An 18,711-nucleotide genomic window follows, 5' to 3' on the forward strand; every position below is an offset into this window, starting at 1 on the left:
AATTACTCAAGAGGGAAGAGAGTAGGAAATAAGAAGAGACTTAACATCACTTTCATTTCCTGAGGCAAGTGATCAGAAATCAATATGACTGAGCTTTTTTTCCTACAAACATTCACCAAAGTAAAAATAAGGCAAGGTAACTTAAGTTTAAAAGTAAGTGTTCTGTCTCTTAGAAACATATTCTACACCTGCAAAGGAAAATGCCTCACAAACAATACAATTTGACTGGTATATGTTTATTTTGTGGATTATAAATATATATGATCTACCAATAACAAATCTCTAAAGTAGTCAAAGGTGAAAATTGGAGAATAGAAGTATTGTATTTCATTATAAATAAAGTAAAAACAACACAAATGTCTACTATCATTGAAAAGAAATATGAAAGGATTAATAATCATTCTTATAATCAGTCTTGTATTTATATTTATTTACTCACCTAATCTTTACTGAGCCTGTATAATGCAACTAGTGACATGTAGATATAATTATTAAATAGTTTTAAAATTGATTCTTAAAATTTCAAGTTTTATTCCTCAAGTTATACATTCATTTTCAGGATTTCTTTAAAAATGAGTAAAACAACTTATTTTGACTATTTCCTAACAGGGTCAGGGAAACTATAACACCATAAAAGAAAAACATGAGGCAGATACATGAGAAATTTAAGCAAAACAAATAAAAAATCTTGACAAGCAAAAGTGGTTCCTTTTTAATTTTATGTAACTTATTTAGACTTGATTATCTTAATTCCCTTTTTTTAGCAAAATACTTGCCATGTACAAAAATTGAGTTATGTAATCATTTTGTTCATTTGATAAATGGAGACAAACTTAGTCTAAGAAGAGTATATTCACTTGTCTCTGAGGCAGGTCCTCTCTATTGTGTGAGCCAGACAAATCTCTACTTCATTCTGTTTTAGAATATGTGTTTCAGAACAATCATTCCTCCTTCCAGTCCTGTGCTAGGAGCCTGCTACATAAAACAATACTATAGGGAGGTGTCATCAAGAGCTGGATCTACCTAGCATTTCTACATGGACAAAAACACTACACACACACTCCAAGGAGTTGTTGACAATTTTCTAAGGAAGAGTAGGCAATAAGACAGAACTATAGAATATAGGCAATAAAACTTCATCCAAGTCTTCTACTGTTTATGATATGTGAAAAGATCTACCACAGTTCACTGGCTTCCTAGATCCAACTTCTCCTACTAGTCCATTCAGAGATAAAGACATGGGTGTCATAATGATGGAGTATGGCGTAGAACAAAAACCAAAGATGTTAATTGCCTAACTATATTTTTGTTATTCTTTTTGCTCGAGCAAGAACACTTCATTTCATTACATTCAGGCTAAGTGCAATGGTTTAAGCTTTTGCTTTTCATTAAGTGACAGATATTAGAAAAGAGAGTGTGCATTTAATTGTATCGTTATATTCTCCCTGTTGTATATCTAAGATGTAATCATGGAAAATTTGAAACTAATAACATACTCAATGTCTTAAAATAACTTGTAATGACAGATGATACTTCCTACTCCTAAATGAGTATAAATGAGGAATACATGAATACATGATGTGCTTTATAATCTCATGCTGTTTCCCTAATCTATCGTAACTCCAGTAGCCTTAAGTAAAAGTAAGTCATGATGCTTTTTATATTGACATAAAAAGCTTCTCACTCAAATGAAGCATGCCTACCTCAGATTTAACTATCAGACTAGGGTACTATAACTCCTAAATGATGAAAACTGCTAGTGTTTACAACAGTTAAGTGCCAAAATCAATAGATGCATATTAAATTGCAGCAAATGGCTAGGGTAAATTACAACTGTGGCCATATGCTATGGAACTTTTCTCATGGTTCAGAGTAAGCAGTTAATTGAATCAATAAGAAAAGCCAAGGGATTACAGTTAAATTTAGCAGGTAATTACTTATCACCTCACTTTAATACTATATAGCTAAGTAAATAAATACATTTTAAACTATATTATTTAAATTTTTTAGTAAGCAAATAAAAATTTTTGGAGAAACATTTCTGTTTCAAACTGTTGATAAGAGTTTTTAAATGTCCATGGCAGAATCAGGAATTAGCATGCTCTATTCCTGACCAGGTGATCAAGTTCTAGTCTACACATGAAAGCGTAATCTGAAAGTAGGAAGAAAGTCATCTGTGTACAATTCTAGGATCTCTTAGCAAGGCAACTTACAAATCATTTAGCAGTAAAAGGTAAAGTGCTCTGTAGTAAATGATTTTATTTCTTTCACTAAAATTAGACCTTAGACTACATAAAGCTGTATGAACAAATATGTTATTATTTAACTTCTCAGTTTATAACACTTCTATGCCAATAAATATTACTGTTTTGATACCTTATGGTTATGTAAACCAAAGAATTGAAGAGAAAGGAGAAAAAAATCCCTCAATATTTGACCCACTCTCCTGTTTCTGTTAACAGGCTGTTGCCACAAAATCATACCCCAGCCCCTCCCCAGAATGGAAACTAACTCTTCTTATCTGAAGGAAGAAGCTTCAAAAAGAAAACAAGAACTGATTAGAATGCTAGGCCCAAGATGGCCAAAGACCTGACCTCCAGTGGACATTGAGCCTCATTATACGCTCATTGTAATACATTAGCATACTAAGTGACACACCCACCAGCATCATGACAATTGACAGTTGCCATGGCAACAACAAGAGGAACCCAAACAAGGACCTAAAAGGAGTGTTGCCTCAGTTCTGGGTCCAAACCACACCCATTCTCGGATAAGTCATGAATATTCCTCCCTCTCTTCACTCAATTTCTTCCCTTTTACCTCTACCTTCCTATATATATGGTGTTTCAGCCCTAATCAGGTTGAGACATTGATTTTTGAACTAAGTTCTAGCTTCTCCACTCTTTGGCCACTGAATAAAGCTTGTGCTGTTCCAGTCTCAGTATCGGTTTTGTTATTTATTGGCTGTGCTTATCTGAATTGGTCTCCTGGACCTCAGTGCAGGTCCAGGAGACCAATTCCGTCACAATTCTAGAACCAGAGGTATTTTCTAGCTTTCATCATTCACTACAATGAGATTTATTAACATAATACAATTATCTATGAGCGATTTTCAACATATATTGACCATATATGTGTTATATTATACTAAGCACTGAATAAGTATTCTTATTTGTCACATTAATCTTTTAAGACATCTACTACTATTATTCGCATTTTCCAAATGAGGAAGGTGAAAATTAGAAAAATAAAGTACAGGCATACCTTGGAGATATTGTGGATTTGGTTCCAGACCACTGCAATAAAATGAATATCACAATAAAGTGAGTCACACAACTTTTTTGGTTTCCCAGTGCATCTAAAAGTTATGTATACACTATACTGTAGTCTATTAAGTGTGCAATGGCATTATGTCTAAAAAAAGTACATACCTTCATTTAAAAATCCTTTATTGCTAAAAAAATGCTAACTATCATCTGAACCTTCAGAAAGTCATAATTTTTTGCAATAGTAAACATCTAAGATCATGGATCACAGATGATCATAGCAAATATAATAATAATGAAGAAGTTTGAAATATTTCGAGAATTACCAAAATGTGTCACAGAGAGCATTTCCAAATGTTGTTGGAAAAATTATGCTGATAGACTTGCTCGATGCAGGGTTGCACAAACCTTCGATTTGTAAAAAAAAACACTGTATCTCCAAAGTGCAATTTAGTAAAGTGCAATGAAACAAGGTATTCCTGGTAACTCACCCAAGGTAAAACAGCTAATAAATAGTACTGCAGGACCTAAACCTGTCTGATTCAAAGGTGTGTCCTTAACTACTAAGCAAGAGTGATCATATCACACTGGATTCCCAGTGTTCCACTTTAGAAACTTCAAATCAGGTATTTCCAAAATTAGCTTATATTAATGTATCTCATGTTATTCCCATAGTCATTCATGTGTATTTATGGTTTATGTCTGTCTTCCTCTACCAGACTAAAAACTTTTTCAAGGTGGGAAGTACATGTTACTCGTATTTTTACTAACCTCCTTCTTCTATTCTCCCTTGGGCTTAGTATTATTATTATTGGAGGAAGACATTTTCTTCTACCCTTCTAAGTTCAAGTTCTTTGGCTGGTCTAAGAATTAAATTGATATGAGAAAGATTAACAAGAGAAAATTAAACAAAAGTTTAACACCATGTATACATGGGAGGGACCCAAGAAAACTGAGTAACTTACCAAAATGGCCAAATACCATCTTCAGTTAAAGACAAAAGAGGATATTGGGGGTAGTGGTTTGAGTCTTCAAACAGGAGGAAGGCAATTCACAGGGAGATGGGAAAGCAAATTTTTGATAAACAAAGGTTTGCTAGGCCTTGCAAAGACAGTGAGACCCAGAGAGTTTTCCCCACATCACCTACATCACCAGATAATTTCTAGTGATAGGTCTATCCTGAATTAGAAACTTTATTTAAATTCTTTTAGGCAATTAAGGGGGAGGTAACAAGAAAAACTGCTTGAGTCTTCTGTTTCTTAAAATAATCAGCTTAAATTAATCCTCATGCCAAATAGACACATTTGGAGGTGGCAAATTTTGCTCCCCTATACTCTAACAGTGGACAAGTCATTATACGTTTTCCCAAACCCATAGAATGTATAAGACCAACAGTGAATCCTAATGTAAATTACAGACTTTGGGTGATTACCATGTGACAATGTAGGTTCATTGACTGTATCAAATGTACCACTCTGGGGTGGGTTGTTGACAGTAGGGGAGACTGTGCATACAGTCAAGGGGCAAGGAAAAATGGGAAATTTCTATACGTTCTGCTCAATTCTGTTATGAATCTAAAACTGCTTTAGGGTTTCCCTGGTGGCGCAGTGGTTGAGAGTCTGCCTGCCGATGCAGGGGACGCGGGTTCGTGCCCCGGTCCGGGAGGATCCCACATGCCGCGGAGCGGCTGGGCCCGTGAGCCACGGCCACTGGGCCTGCGCGTCCGGAGCCTGTGCTCCACGGCGGGAGAGGCCACAACAGTGAGAGGCCCGCGTACCGGAAAAAAAAAAAAAAAAAAAAAAAAAAAAAAAAAAAAACTGAAGCTAAAACTGCTTTAAAAATAAAAACCAGTAAAAAAAATTGTACTATTTATTTGTATTTCTTTGCTTCTTTCCTTTTCTTACAGTAGTCTTTTACGTTGTTTAATTTCTTTTTTCATTTCCATTCATGCCTCTGCCACAGGAATTCTCACTCTCTAATCTTATCATGTCATATCTCTGGCCCCAAGATTGATGACTACTTTTAGGTTAAAACCTTTTTCCTGATTAATATCACTTTGAAATCTATGGTTACTTGGCAAACTAGTAACAATTGTAAGTCAGAACGCTTAAAAATATAAAAGTATCTAGTTTATAAAATTGCATTTCAAGCTTAAAAACTTAGCTTGTGTACAAAATAGTAAAGATGAAAGCAGTATGGATTTCTTCTTAATAGAGATGCCATTAGTAAGAACCATGAACTTCCTCCACCCATTTTCTTAGCAAGTCATATTTTAGAGGGATTAACCCTCTCAAAAATATCGTAGAAGCCCTTGCCCTTTCTCCTGTGCCTACCGCCAGAGAAAGCAGGTGGGTTTCCCTGGCTAGTGAGATGGAGACAGGCTGCTATCTGTCAGTCAGTGTTGTTCTTCTGAACAAGTACTGACCAAGCTCACTTGGTCTCCCTTGGGCTCCCTCCTCCTTCCCAGTGGTGTGTGAGGGAAGCCTGGGCCTTCCATGGCTCTCACCAAGTATGGGTCCCAAGGTTCATTGTGGGGTGGGGGGAAAGAGAATTCTGATCCAAGCTGCATTTTAATGTTTAGCAGTCATGAAACCTTTATTTTTATTCTAGTTTCCTGGGTCAGTTCTCAGTTGGTTCATAGCTTAGAGAGAAGAAAATGCCTAGTTAGCATGCCCTAAATCTCCTACAACATCAAGGACATGTTTTGCTTTCTTTTAAAGTTAGCATAGAGTTATAGAGTATAGAAACATATTTCTATATGTGCCACTGATAACAAAAGGTTGCAGGTCATCTCTAAGGGAAAAGAGAAGGAAAAAAGTCTCATTTCCAAATTTATATATTATATATAGGTCTTTGCGTACATTTTAACTCTCACTGTTTTCTTCAACCTTCCTGCCCTGTTTCCTCCAAAAGAGGCTCTTACCTCCAAAGCCATTACTCATACTCTAAAATTTTATCACATATTTAATGGGAAGGAAGAGCTAGTGAATGTGATGCAAGCTTGGCCAGAAGTAGATAAGTTTTATTGAAGAGAATGTTGGAGAGGAAGCACAAAAATAAACAAATGAACAAAATAATAAAAAGAGGAGGATTCTGAAGAAGCTGCTTGCTGCATATGCAATAACTTTTCTTTCTCTGAACTTCTTCCTAAAACTCGTGAGCAGTATAAAATGCAGAAATGCTATAAAGGCAACATCTTTATTGTCATATTGTCATCTTTAAATAAATGAGAGTAAAACAGCAGTGGGATCTGTATCATATTGGAAAGTAAATATATATATATATACTATATACATATTTGACAAAATTTGTCATAGCCCCTTACATAAGCATGGGGTTTATGAATGAAACTATCACAAGTACTCTCTGAAATAAGGTATGCTCATGACAAGTGGTAATTTAACTTGAGGAATAAAGTGTCTGGTCTTCCTGGATTCTTCACTGAACCAAAATAATTTGTGGAGGGTGGCTTATTATTATAGCAAATGAGATGGAGGGAAGCTAGTGAAGCAGAGTTCAAGACAGCAGGAAATAAAAGGCATAAAGAACTATTGAGCCAGAAAGGGGAATTGAAACAGATCTGATGTAGCGCTAATCATTAGTGAGTGAAGTAATGAACTAGGGAAGAGTTGGGGTTTTAGTTATGGCCCACCAAATGGAAATGAGGAATTTCCAGATGTTCCATATGGTGTGTAATTCAAATGTTTTGTGCCTTCAGGTCAGAATTTTCAAACAGATAACAGATGTAGAACAGACTCAAAATTTCATTCACATGCCATGATGATTAGCTTTCAAAATCTCAGGGTTTGCATGCAAACTCCTCATATACAAAGTAGGGTTTAAAATAAAGCCTGTCAGACCTCAGGCAGAATTCCAGTTGAGAAAAAGAGTTCCAGGTTAATAATAGCTTTCTTTTTACATATCAATTCAAATGGTACAAAACAGCATTACACGTTTTAACATGACAGCACTAATTCAAGAGCTATGGAGTTCAAAAGAACATTTCTTACCAAATGGTCTTTTTGTTAAAAAAAATGATAATTTAAATTGAAGATGTTGATATGGAGAGATTAATTCTGTATACAACTGAACATAAAGTCCAACACATCAAAATATCAATGTTATCTTAAGGTAAAGGAAACAGAAAATTTCTCTACAATGACAAATTCTCACTATTTTTAAACTGCCAAAACAAAAGGAATTATTAAATTTTCAAGAGCAAAACTGAAGTCACCACATGAACACTTGTAAGATCCTATGTGGTACCCCAGTATAATTTAGACAAAAACCCCTCCCCACTGGGCTTAAAATCAAGTAAAGGAGATAACATTTGCACCCAAATAAATGATCAAAAATCTTAGAGTGGCTAGAGACCCACAGATGTACTAAGTAAATATGAAGATATTGAGAGTAGAATATTTATCAGATAGGAGGGATAAAGGAAGATGATATTCTGATTGAGCCATAGAAGAATATGTGACAGAATGTCATGCAGTATTTCAGAGCACAAGTTTGAGTCCCAACTCTCTCTCAACTCACCATGTGACACAGACCAAGTCACTCAAACTCTCTAAGCCTCAAGTCCTGAATTTGTAAAATTAGAATATAAATGTCCCCTGTCATAGGTTTCTTGCAGGTATAAAAAGGGATAATACATTTTAAATGCTTTCCTAGTACAGAGTACACAGCACAGGGGAAACTCTTCTTTCCCTTTCTACAAGTTACTGCTTTGAATAAAATATAGGAACATTTAGTGCTATTTCTGCCCTCTCAGAGAAGGATTAGGAGAAAGGCTTTTACTCAGTTCTCCACTTATCAATACTCTTCTCTATGAGATTAGCATTGATAGATAATCTTGAAATATAAAATCCATCCTGTGTGACCCAGATTTCTCACTCTCTCCTTCTTTCCTCCTCTCTTGCTTTCAGTTGATGGCCAGCAAGAAAAGCAGATTCTGCTTTCCCACACCTGATGCTGGTATGTCCAGGTCCTTACAGGCCCAGTCTATTACTTTGTGGTATGTAAGGCAGAGTGTGGTCCTGCCCACTGGCTGCCTGGCTAAGTGTCAGCTTTGCAGATCCAGGTCCGTAGATTTGGGGTGGGAGAAGCATTAGGAAGGCACCTTTTGACTTTCGGCTGGAATACTATTATCTAAACCAGCTTTATCCTGTATTTCTCATATGATTTTTGTTTAGTTTTCTATTGGTCTAGAAGCTAATGAAGAAGAGGGTTATGATTAATTGCATACTCAATAATCCAAATTATGAGGTGATACCTTGGGGAAAGTGTGACTAATCACATGGGCATAAGCTCACAAAATATAGAATCTAAAATGTAAAGAGCAAGACATCCACATACATGTCAAAGAATGGCTCTTTGCAGTGGAACATGGGGGAAACTCTAGGTTTAGGTGCCTGGCTCTTTTTACCTTGGAAAGACAAAATATGATGATTTCCATCCCACTTCAGTTTGTTTAAAACATGGAACATTAAAATGTCCAAGCTCCTTTTTTGTACAATTAGCTAAATTTTTTGAAATATCTATTTACTTACATATATATTATGAGAAGGTTTATCTTTGTACAGACAGCTTTGAAGAATGCAAAATAACCAAGGAAGAGTTACCACAACCTTTGCTACAAAGAGAGACCTTCCTACGCATTGCTAGGTGCTCATTTCAGTTAATTGCACTGTTAAAAAATAGTGTGGAAGCCACCTCCACTACCTATACAAAGAGCACTAAAATACATCCCTATGCTGCGCCCCCCCAAGCTCACTTATGGAATATTCTGCTCCTCCACTGAAGTACTGAGTGCTTGTATGTGAGGCAAAAGAGCCCCATATCTCTACCTCTGCATATCATACTCTTTTTTTTTTTTTTTTTTTTTTTTCGGTACGCGAGCCTCTTACTGTTGTGGCCTCTCCCATTGTGCAGCACAGGCTCCGGATGCGCAGGCTCAGCAGCCATGGCTCACAGGCCCAGCCGCTCCACCGCATGTGGGGTCTTCCCAGACCGGGACACGAACCCGTGTCCCCTGCATTGGCAGCCAGACTCTCAACCACTGCACCACCAAGGAAGCCCGGGAAGGCCTGCATATCATACTCTTTTGTCTTCACTTGTCCACAGCTGAGAGGGAATGCCTCCTGAAATTTTGTGCCTTAGGTGCCTCACTTTCCTCACCCCCTTCCTGGCCCTGCTTAGTCAGTTTGCCAAAAAACCTGTTAGGCATAAAATAAACCACTTGTTTTAGTTTTATTGATAATTTCATTGCCCTTGGCTCTCTGGGGTGAAACCTTTCCAAATCAAACTTAATCTTCAGGTAGAACCTGCATATTAACACCTTATCAAGGTCAGGGTCAGCAGAAATATTCTAGACAGAGAACTATGAAATAGGGATAGATTTTGTTACCCACTACTTTTATTTCACTCCTTAATGATTTGAAACTATAGACTGTATATATATACCCCAGGTACTGAGAGTAGAAAAGTAAATGTTCTTAAAGCTACATGATATGGGAATTGGGGCATGAGGAATGGCCTTGACAGTTGAATCTGGCTTAAGGTCAAATACTCTAAAATCCTATCAATTTTTAATAAATTTTCTCTAACATCCAATCAACTCTCTCTGATTTAATGATTCTGTCAGAAAATATTCATTAACCTAGATATACATTTTTTAATGTGCTTTCTTGTACAGTTCACTCTCCTTTTATTAAAATTAGACAATCAAGTAGCATTTGAAACATTTCTGTGTTCACAATGGACATTAATGGAACCTATGTGGATAGAATCATTTCCAGATAAAAGAGTTATATCCACGATCTTTGGCAAAGAATTCTGGCATAGAATTGCCCATTTTTCCATGTGTTGTGATGAATGCAAACTAACTTTATGAAAAAGACTCTAGAAATGCACTTGAGTCATTCCTTGTTCTTGTTCCTTGTACCCGCTGTGACTAAGTTCCATAATTTTCCTCAGCTATTTAACTACAATCTGCTAAAGTTAATATCAAAGCATATGTGACTGATTTAATCAGCAACAAATAATATTGGGGCTTTAGGATCATGACAGATGAAATAATCTTTTTTTATCAAAAAAACCACCTTTATCAAAAGTGCAGCTATGAAAAAAATACTATTTGTGGAGAATTTTCTATAGAAATAAATATAAATTTCCCTTGCTGTTCTGAATTTTACTTTTAGATCAAATAAAGAATTTTCTTAGAAATCTGATGTATTCTGTGTCTTCAAAAAATTTACATTTGCTGAAAATTATTCTTTGGTATTACCCATCCATTTGAAGACTGCCATGAGAAACCATGGTATCAGAGTCTTTTTGTATTTATTATAGGAATATTATCAAGGATATACCAACTATTATACCTGTTTTTCTTTGTATAAAGAGTGTGGGAAAATCCTCACCTCCCACAAACATTCATATAACAGGTCTCAGTGTCAGACATATCTGTTTCTTTTCATTTTGGGGTGCTGACATTGTAAAGTAAACTTGTTTCTTTATCTTGTCTGAGAAAAATCTTGGTGAGCAAATTCATATTTTACTGCTATGAGTTTAAACTGTATAAACAACCAACATATCTACTGGTCAAATTTTGGCCAATTAGAAATCTCAACGTTTTTTCTAATTAATTTTACTAACAGAATTAATTCATTTAATGTGATTGGATTTTTAAACTATGGAAGCAAACACTATTAGCACTGTGGAGATCATAATTCAAGTCCAATTATGTATCTTATAACTGAGGAAACTGAAAAACAAAGAACTTCTAAACTTTTCCAAGGTTAGAGAATTGGTTAGAAGAACTTAGAATAGATCCCAATATTTACTTTTAGACCGGCATTTTCTTCACTACCCCACGCTATTTCTAAGTAGAACATATTTTCCACTTATACTCTCAGAATTGACTTAGAATTTGAATTTCACAAGTTTCAAATCTTAAAAAAGGTGTTATTATCACATTTAAACTTTTGAAAATACTTATCAATTTCTGGAGGAATATTAAGCTAGGAGACATTAAAAATTTACCCCAAAGGATACTGTATATAATTTATTAGAAAAATCTATTTTAGTATATTCTGAATATGACATTTTTAATCTTATCCTCCAATTTCTTTTGGTTTTCTTCTTAAAATTTAAACTTTGTTTCAAATCCACTTTTCAAAGCAACAACAAAAAAAAGATGTCAATCATGTTTATAGTTGATATAACACAGACAAAGAAAAAAAGGGTCTGAGACAAATCTTGACTTAAAATCCATAGGAAAAAGATTTTGCATAATCCTCCCCACATCTTGCCACCATCGTATAGAAAATATTTTCCTCCTACATCAGTTTGTTAAATTGGTAGAAAGCAATGGCAAATTTTTCATTCTGCCAGTTAAATTTGCATAGTTAAATTCACTATTAATTTCATTTACTCTTAACTACCCACCTTCCAAAAATTATCTGCAGTTTCACCTAGTCGTGTTCTTTCTGCCACAGCCACACAGGTCTAATATTTATAGTTCTCAAAAAAAGTAAGAGACTCTTTCTCTAGTTATGAAACTGTTACCAACTTACTGTATGACTTTGGCTGAGTTTCTTAACAACCCCAGGTCTTTGTGTCTTCATTTATAAAATGAGGGAAGTAAATTAATTGATCTATGATCCATTTTTGCTTCAATAATCTATGAAAAAACCTTCAATTTCTCAACTTTCAGAATAGAATGTTTTATCCTACCATTTCTACTTACACATTCTTCAAAGCTTCATTTCCTCTAAGAAACTTGGACGCTAACTTTTTCTTGATCTTTCCAGAAGTTGAAGTAGTGTGTCAATCATGTCATCACTTCCACATGGCTGATGGTGACTGTAAAATGCCACAGATTTTATTTTTCTTAACTTTTTATTTTATATTGGAGTACAGTTGCTTAACAATGTTGTGTTAGTTTCAGGTATACAACAAAGCGATCCAGTTATACCTATAAATGTATCTATTCTTTTTCAAATTCTTTTCCCGACTAAGTTGTTACACTGCTGTATTTAAAATGGATAACAAACAAGGACCTACTGTATAGCGCAGGGAACTCTGCTCAATATTCTGTAAATGCCACATTTTAACTCCAATTTCAGAGCACTTAAATTAGGGTGGGGGTGGGGGAAATGTGACTTACTTAGAATCAAAGAAATAGGATATCACTTCCTACTGACAAAATAAACCACTTCTCCGTTCTCCCGTGGTATATGTTTATTACTTCATTATATCATCCATTTCAGGTAATCTCTCAAATAAAATTCTGTTTTTTCAACTCTTAGTGAGCTTTTAATGAGCTTCCAAAAAATGGATTATGTCCTTTTCATATTTTTTTTTCAATTTACCAAATAACTTAATGATTCTTCTCCTATGTGGTTCCTTAAAATAAATTTACGAGATTAAATTAAACCTTTTTAATGTATTTTCATCTTATCTATTCATCTATAATTATAGACAAACTTCAGGGCTAAAGAAAATTATTTAAAATGTCTATAAACAACATCTGATCCTCTTCATTACACAAAGCTAGAGTTCATATAGCAGGAGAGTTGTGAAAACCAATATATGTCACTGTTAAAAATTGTCAATAATATGAAAGGACTGACAAAATAAGGACAAGGTTGATATTACCATTTTTTCTTTTATTTTTGATAGCACCTAAAAGTATGATTTATATTTCCAAGTTATTAACTATTATAATAAAATATATTTTAATAATTTCACAGTAGATGAATCTGTGAATGGATCAACATTTATTTAACAAGTTTCCTGTTATTGAGCATAAAGACGATTCCCAATATGACACCGTTGAAATGACAGAATAATGAATAGTCTTGTAAAGTTTTGTCTATATTTATGATTGTTTCATTAAGATCAATTTCTTGAATGAAATTTCTGAGTCAAATTTCATAAATACTTCTATGAATATTGACCCAAATGGTCAAATAGTCCTTTAGAAATATTACACCTATGAGTAACAATAAACCTACAAGAGGGCCTGTTTCTCAAAACCATACTAACATTATACATTTTTAAAACTTTAATGTGGGGAAAGCTCATTATTAGTTTTATTGTTCTTTGGTTGAACCTGTTTTCATATTTTTCTTGAATATTTCTCATTTTCTTTTTTCAGGCTTTGTTAATCTGCTTATTTTTCTACTGAAGTATTTTTTTCTTTATAAATAACACTAATTTTTACATATGATAATTATATATGTGATTAACAGTCATATGCTATAAATATTTTCATATGTTTACCTTGCTTTTACTACTTTATTTTGCTTATAGAAATATTTATAGATATTATACACACATATATGCATATACAATCCAATCTATTTATTTTTGCAGTACCTTTTCTGATTTTTACAATGTGTTTGGTAGAGTAATTCACTACAAAATTACTTAAACATTTACTTGCAATATCTTCCCATTTTAAGTCGTTCTTTCTTATTCTTTAGTTTATAATCTTCAGAGATTTGATTTCCTTTTAAATTTTTTGGTAGGGAGTATAACTTTTTAAGGTGATCAGTCAGCTATCTTCACATGATTTGGTAGCTGACTAATCATTTTATTGCCGTGTTTTTTTATTTGAATAGTATATATCAATTTTCTACATTTTACCCCTTCCTATCATTTTACTTTTACCTGCTTTGCTAGCCTCTACTTTGAACTTATATTCAACCTAATCTCAAAGCCTGCTTCTTAATAAGCGCACTTCATCCATTTATATTTATTGTCATAACTGATGTGGCTTCTCTTATTTTTCACATCAATTTACATTATTTACTTTTTATTTTTGTTTCTATTACTTTATTTTTGGTCTTTGATTTATGGACTTTTTCTAAACTAATTTTTGTTTACTATAAGTAGATCCTTTTAAGTTTTAAGAAATAATTGTGCTTAAACCTGCATTTTTCTTGTTATCAACATTAAAATTTATATTATCTATTAGTTCCTTCTTTTTAAGGTGACAGTGTCGGTACATTTTTAATTTCCTCCTTTTTTCCACTTTTAATATCCCCTTTATTGTATAAAAGTGAGGATTATAAAATCAGCCCCTTGTAATTTAGTTTGTTGCCAATATTCTGCATAAATATTAATAATTTGTACATTTCTTTTTTTTTCTTTTTTTTACAATCTTTCACTCCAAGTACCTGATGTGGTTGTCCTCCAAGTGTTACTTCCAGTGCCACAGCAAAGAGCCCTTCCTCACAGTGGCAGCTCTCCATTGAGCAGTCACCACTAAGCATTTCTATCATCTGGGTCTGTTTATATTTGTACTATCAGCTCTAATCATTATGTTGCTGGAGCAAATGTCACTGGTTTTCTTTATAATAGTTATGACATGTGAATATGGATCCCTAAGAATTCAAATGCAAGTGAATGGGACTGATTATGGTTATCACATGGGGCTGAGTGTGTGGAAGGGAGTCATCAGAAAGAAATACTGAGCTGCTTTGAACACATCCAGCTCTTTGGCCTAAAGCAAGAATGTATTGAGGCCATCTAAAATCAGGTGAAGCAGAACAAGGAGGACAATGAGAACAATCAGAGGTGCAGAAGGCTTTTAAAATAAGCCAAGGTGCCTTATGGTTTGATCACTGCTGAGTTCTCTCTTGCTAATGTTGCTGCCAGAGCCTATGCTGCCTGCAATGTGTTTGCATTTATCCATGGGGGCTGGGAGTGGCTCGCAAAAAAAAAAAAAAAATTGTTTTTAATTTGATCAACTATAATTTTCAGAAGGCTCATTTTTCACTAGTAGAATGAAGACTTAGACATACTCTTCACATATTGATGTCTATAATTAGGACATTGTGTGTTATTAAAGTAGCAATTGACTATTTCACACAAATGAATTACAAACAGAAATAAAATTCCTGAAAATAATAACATATGAGAAAAACATTTGAGTAAAACAAAACAATCATAAATTTAGGAAATCTAGCTCAAGTTAGAAGTTGGGTTGGCAAAGCAGCAGCTACAGCACTCCCAGGACCACCACTTACCCCTTTGAAGATCAATCTGAAGACAGCTATCCTACCTAAGTAGATAATTTTTCAAGGTGCTCTGTGAGGTGGATATTGTTTTACATTGCTATTCACATGCACGTCCAATACAGAGCCCATGATTAGCTGAAAATGTCATCAGAGAGGCACAGTACTCGAGAACCAATGCATTGGAGCCCAACGTAGGCTACAAATGTTCAGCTGTTCTCAATTATGACCTTTCTCTTTAATTTCAAGACTCACAGAATAATTCCACACTCAGAAGAGCAAAATGGTATTACAGTCTGGGAAGGGAACTTGCCTTGGATCTAGAAGAAAATAAAACTGTATGTCATTGGAGAGTACATGCAGGCGTTTACTGTTTCCCAATGTTATCCATGAAGTAGATTAAATTCTAAACTCTATCAAAATTTATTGTTCAAGTCATCAGAATTCCACTCATACAGGATGTTCAATGTAAGGACCAGTTTCCTAAACAATAAAAATATAAATTTGGACAAGTTTCCTATGCCAATCCTATTTTGGGGGTAGGCATGGGGAGTAATTGGCAAACGAAACCATTTTCCACTATATTCTCTTCCCTAGGCTATTTTGCTGTTTTGTGAAAATCATTGTGGTTAGATTTTATAAGGTTGGATTAAAACTGGAAAAATATTAAAAACAGCTGATGTAAGGTCAATATGAGAGGATATTACGTTCTTTTAACAAAGAGAAGAGTAATAATATCACTTCAATTTGAACTTATTTGTATTTTTTGTTAAATTTGTTGTGAAGAAAGGTGATAAATTAGATGCTACAGTTTCACACACACACGTACACACACATCTCTCTCTCTCTCTCCCATATATATATATATATATATATATAATATATATATATATATATTATATATATATATATATGGTGGGGGGAGATAATGTTCTCTGACTATAATAAGAAAAATAAATGTGAATTTTCCAATTGTGTTCATATCATTTTTTACTTGATTTGGCTATACATAGTAGATTTGTGTGCTAGATATTACATTAATATTAACATCAGGGATCAAAAAGTAAAAGTACCTATATTTCCTAGCAAGGTACCATAGCCTTTGGGTATTTGAAATTTTTCAATGACAAAGACAAAAACTTTACATGGATTTTATAAGAAATCCTCTGAGAATGTCATTATGTTTTGCATTGTGCAAGTGATATTATCTGGTTATAAAATGTTAAGAAAATTCTGACGTGGCTGCTGGCAGGTAGGTACTGTGTATACACCCCCATTAGATCACATACATGGGAAAAGAGAGGAGGAGTGGTACTTGTTTCACTCTTTTCCATCTCTAGAAATGCTTTGTACTCTTTTTTCTTCTCTTCCCCTTTATTGATTAGATCCAGTGCCTAAACTCCAGGTGGAACTTCACTCCATTATTTTTATTCCTCCCACTTCAATACTTACATTTGAGATAGTCTTTGGTAATATATACTCTAAAGTTCTGGATTTTATTTTTTTAACTGAATATTTTTAAAAAGTTAATTTTACTGGACTTAGGTCATTTCTATACAGAGGTTTATATAGTGTGATTTAATTTACCTAATAATATCAAAAATTCAGAGAATAGTTTGGGAATAAGACAAGCAAAATTTAAGACTAAAAGATAAGGTAGTATCTGCAAAACACCTTCAGAAAGTACAAATATCATGGGAATTCAATGGAAGAAATTACCATTTCTTCTTGATATGTTAAAGATTCTTCAGTGAAAGGTATATTAGAGATAGGTCTAGAAGCTGACAGAAGGATATAGGGAAGATTTCTTTTAGACAGATATTGGCATGAGTAAAAATTTATGTTGGAAAGTTTGGGGATGTTATGGTGGAGAGTTAAATTTAGATATAATGTTTTGCAGAATATTGGAAAATCTGGCATAAGCTTTGAAATGTAATTTTGGACGATTTTATCTTGGACTTTAAATGTCATGGTAGGAAATGTCCACTATTTGTAGGCAGCATTAGTAAGCAGTGAGTACTCACTAAAAGTATGCTATGAGCTGAGTGATATCATACAAGCAGCATTGTAGGAAAATGACTCAGGCAACTGTTTATCAAGCAGGACTGAAGGGAGGAATAAATGGAAAAAAGTTCAGTTAAGAAGCTCTTTCAAGTTTTTCAACCTCTAAAATTCAGATGGCCCTTCTGTGGAAAATAACAGCTTTAGAGCATTGTTGTAAGAATTAAAAAATATGAGGAAAGTAAAAGTGGCCATAGAATAAATAGTAGCTCTTGCTATTATTATAAATTATATTTAGGAAAGTTTTATAGAATTGGAAGACATAGTTTCTTTAATAAATCTGGGGTAATAATATTATCTAAGGGTTTTTAAAGGGTGCAATGAAATAACATTTGTTAAAGAGTTTTGTAAGCAATGGAGTTCTACAAAAGTATAACATGACATTATAATTATTCAATTTATAATCTTCAAGAAGGGGTGAAAGGAAGAAATGTGTTGCTATAGGAAAAACATTTTTACTGGATGGGAGCAGCAGAGAAAGCGGAAGAATTTGGAGGGGGGAAACAGAGCTTGAGATGATGTTGTTTTATTACTGCTGAAATATCTAGCAGATAGATATAAAGAAATTCTGGAGCCAGAAAGATCAGGATGATTAGGGAATGAGAACAGAGCATCATGTGAAGCTTTGGCAATGGCCAGGTGTGACTGAGTATGGAGTACATGGAATAAAAACTAAAAGCCAAAACTTTAAAGATTTTCTATACTTGGGGATGGAATTATGAAGAGGAGTCAGAGAAGTGCTTAGAGAGATGGAAGGAATGCTAAAATTAAGTAATCCCTTCACACATCTGTTCAATTAATATTATGTACATACAAGCACCATCTCCATATACTCATTGCACACTATACCTCAGGGACACAGCAAACACAGAGTTCACCATCAAGTGGAAGAGACAGATATGCAAAGAATTACTCCCTTCTGATTAATGCACCATAATGGAGGTGGTCTAAGGAAAGGCAAATACATATTCTTTTAAGAAAGTCCTGGAAAGACTCCGAAGAATGCAAGCAACGAAATGCTCAGATCTGAATGAGTTACCAGCAGATCAATGGGCAGGGCACTTAGGTCTGGGGGAGCACGTAGAGATAGGGAGAGACTTGTGTGAACTGAGGCAAGAGAAAGAGAGAGAGTGTGCGCCATTTGGAGCAGCAATAATTTGGAAAGTCTGCATGACATCAAAAAGGCAAGGGAAAGGTTTTCCAAAAGGCGTAAGCAATGATAGTATCAGTTGAGAAAGTCCACTAGAATTGTTGTTCAGCAACAATAATAAAAGTACCTCTTTAGGAAATGATTACTCTGTCAGGTATATTACTGCCACAGAATTATTGCATTCAATCCTTACAAAAATTTTGTGATA

This window comes from Phocoena sinus, chromosome 2 (genome assembly GCF_008692025.1).
Source record: "Phocoena sinus isolate mPhoSin1 chromosome 2, mPhoSin1.pri, whole genome shotgun sequence".
Taxonomy (NCBI): Eukaryota; Metazoa; Chordata; class Mammalia; order Artiodactyla; family Phocoenidae; genus Phocoena; species Phocoena sinus.